Below are 3,376 nucleotides of genomic sequence, written 5' to 3' on the forward strand. Positions count from 1 at the left end.
CACCCAGGCTGGAGTGTAATGGTGCAATCTTGGCACACTGCAACCTCCACCTCCTGGGTTCAAGTGATTCTCCTGCTTCAGCCTCCGAAGTAGCTGGGCTTACAGGCGCCCACCACCATACCCAGCTAATTTTTGTATTTTTGGTAGAGATGGAGTTTCACCATATTGGCCAGGCTGGTCTTGAACTCCTGACCTCAGGTGATCCAAGGGCTGGTGCTTTTAGCCACCATGCTCACTAACCTATCATGCCCTGGTTAGCAGACACACCTCTGTGGACAGGTGACCTGGCTGTACATTGCAGGATCCCCACCTCCATGTGGATGTCAGTCTCCCATGTGGGAAGGCTTTAGGGAGTCTAAGCTCAGGGAGAAAGGATCAAGGGAGGGGGTTCCTCCACAGTAAGCATCAAGATTTTTAGGGAAGAAATAGGATGCTGTTGCTTAAAGGTCTGTCTGTCAGAGAAACTATGCCTCTTTTTCACTCTCTCGGACTCACTCGACCTTACAACATCTGTGCTTTTTCTCATTGTATCTCTCTATCCCTCTTTTTCTAAATATTTCTACCATTTAAAAAAAGGGACAACGGAGCCTGGCCCGGTGGTGCATGCCTATAGTCCCAACTACCTGGGACTGAGGCGGAAGGACTGCTTGAGCCAATGAGTTTCACTCCAGCTTGAGCCACATCCCAAGACCCAGTCTCTAACTTAGGAAAAAAAAAAAAAAAAAGGTATAACGAATCTGATAGTTAAAGGACAGATAGTCAGGTAAGCTAGGTGAGAAGGAAGAGCATTTTGGGTAGAACCAGCAGCCAGGGCAAGGGCTGGAACCTGGAGTGAGCCTGGTAGATCTAGGGTCCCTCTTTCCACCTTTGGTCTGAATCAAAGAGAGGTAGATCTAAAGGAAAAGCCTTAGCAGGGCCCTGAGGGCAAGAGGAGTGAGGTTGGTCTAAAGCCCCCTCTCCCTGCAGGAGGAGAAGAACCCCAACATGGAGTTCTACATGAAGAACCTGGTGCTGACCGCGCTGAACTTCTTCATTGCGGGCACCGAGACCGTCAGCACCACCCTGCGCTACGGCTTCCTGCTGCTCATGAAGCACCCAGAGGTGGAGGGTAAGGCTGGAGGGGGAGGGAAGTGGAGAGCCCCAGACCCTCAAAACTCCACTGACCCTGGTGTAATGTCCCCACCTGTCCCAGATCCCAGGACCCTGAGACGTGCTTTGCTGTCCAGAGACAGGGCAATATTCAGCTGACAAGCATCAGCTGAGTCTCACTAGCTATTAAAATACTGAAAATGTCTGCAGTGATTGGTCAGTCACTCCCGTCCCAAGCCCACTGAGTGCCCACTGCCTGCTCCTCTGGATCATCCCCTGAGTTCCTCCCTGTGCCTCCCCTGTGATTCTGGCACAACCTGGTTAACAGGACCCTGCTCCAACAATGCGAATGACTAATGTCTGTTATGAATGGTCTACCTCCGTGTCATACACAGAGCCATGTCATTCACCCCATTTTAGCTATTTGGACTATCATCCCTGCTCTGAGATCCTAAATACCTAAACACATTCCCCCTCCTCCCCCAGTCAAGGTCCATGAGGAGATTGACAGAGTGATCGGCAAGAACCGGCAGCCCAAGTTTGAGGACCAGGCCAGGATGCCCTACACGGAGGCAGTGATCCACGAGATCCAAAGATTTGGAGACGTGATCCCCATGGCTGTGGCCCACAGGGTCAACAAGGACACCAAGTTTCAGGATGTCTTCCTCCTGAAGGTGCTGCATGTCCCCCCACCAGCCTAGAAGGACTTCCAACACACTCCCTGAGACCCCAGCATCCCATCTCCATGAGAAGCTTTCTAGCCCCTGTCCCACTCCTTAAATCAAAGATTTTTCCAGTCACCACATCCCTTCCATCTTCCGTCTCAGAGACACCTGAATCCTGTATCTTCAACAGAATTTTCGCCGCAGAGGAAGCAGCTCCATGTCCACAAACTCCCTGTCTCAAGGGACATGAGTCTCCTTTTCCTTTCCCCTTGCCCTTTTGCCTTAAGGACACAAATTTCATGTTCCCTGAACACCCTGCCTAAAAGGACATGAACCCCATGTCTCCCAAACTTCCTGTCTCAGGGACATGAACCTTCTATCCCCCAAAACTCCTCCCTCAGAGGTCCCCAACTCCCATGCCTGCCACTTACCCTCACCTGGAGCACCCTAGTTCTCCCTCCAGCCCCTGTGGACCTTCACCAATCCCCCAACCCGCCTCATCTCACACACCTTCCTCCTCCCTCCCAGGGCACAGAAATGTTCCCTATGCTGGGCTCTGTGCTGAGAGACCCCCAGGTTCTTCTCCAACCCCCAGTACTTCAATCCCCAGTAATTCCTGGATGGGAAGAGACAGTTTAAGAAGAGTGATGCTTTTGTGCCCTTTTCCATTGGTAAGAGACCACTGTTTGCTGCAAGGCCACTGCTCACACCAGCAGGGGCCTCCCTCACCCAGCTGTCCTTTCTGTGGTGTAGCTGGTATTTCCCTGGCTTCCAAGTTCCTGTTAGAATCTACCCTTCAGTCATCAGCTGATACTCCCTTAACGACTCAGTACCTGCACCCAGGCAAAAGGGAAGGAAACATCTTACCCCTTTCAGAGTGGAGAAAACCAAGGCCCAGAGTGAATCAGATTCATTTGTCTAGGGTCACACAGCAGATTCTTCAGATTCCTAAAAAGGAGATGATAGCACAGCAGTTATATTTGCGAGTGTATCTGGAGGAAGGGGCATCTAAACCTTCCATTAAGACACCTGGCATAGATCACCCCATCTTTCGTACATCCTTTGTACACTCAGGAAACTGAGGCTCAGGGAGGATCAGAGCCTCCTCTGAACATCTCTCAGGCCATAATATTCCACCCCCCTCCCTAGGAGAGCTGTAGCTGGAGGTCGGTAGTGGGGTGAGGCTACACCGAGAGTGGGCTTCACCTCCACCCCTCCCGCCTCTCCTCCTCAGGAAGGACACAAATTTCAAGGACACCAAGTTTCTCCTCCTTTATTCCCCTCCTTTGAGAACCTCACTCATTAGTGGAAGTTATCGCTTTCATCCTCACTACCCATGATTTCTTGCAAGACAGATTAATAGTGATTCATATAGTACACTTGTGCTGTAGCATTTTGTTGGACTAAGGTAGTGATGAAGCTTTTCATCATTTGAAGAAGTATAGGTAGCAAACAAGGGAGCAGGAAGCAGGTTCCTATTACTACTATAACTCCTATTATGAGAGTTTAAATCCTCCTAGTGCTGGGAACCATTTTCCAAACATGGCCCCCGGATCCAATCCATGCCACACTTACACGGGCACATGTGCCAGTTTTGTCATATCTCTAACTATGTCTTCAAC

At 50.4% G+C, this 3,376-nt stretch overlaps 1 pseudogene; it reads left to right on the plus strand.

Annotated features, from left to right (window-relative positions):
- Positions 1–2,565, plus strand: part of LOC105542579 — a 5,801-nt pseudogene extending 3,236 nt beyond the window's left edge.
- Positions 2,566–3,376: the final 811 nt, after the last annotated feature.

The sequence above is a fragment of the Mandrillus leucophaeus genome, unplaced genomic scaffold (genome assembly GCF_000951045.1).
Source record: "Mandrillus leucophaeus isolate KB7577 unplaced genomic scaffold, Mleu.le_1.0 Scaffold106, whole genome shotgun sequence".
Classification (NCBI taxonomy): domain Eukaryota; kingdom Metazoa; phylum Chordata; class Mammalia; order Primates; family Cercopithecidae; genus Mandrillus; species Mandrillus leucophaeus.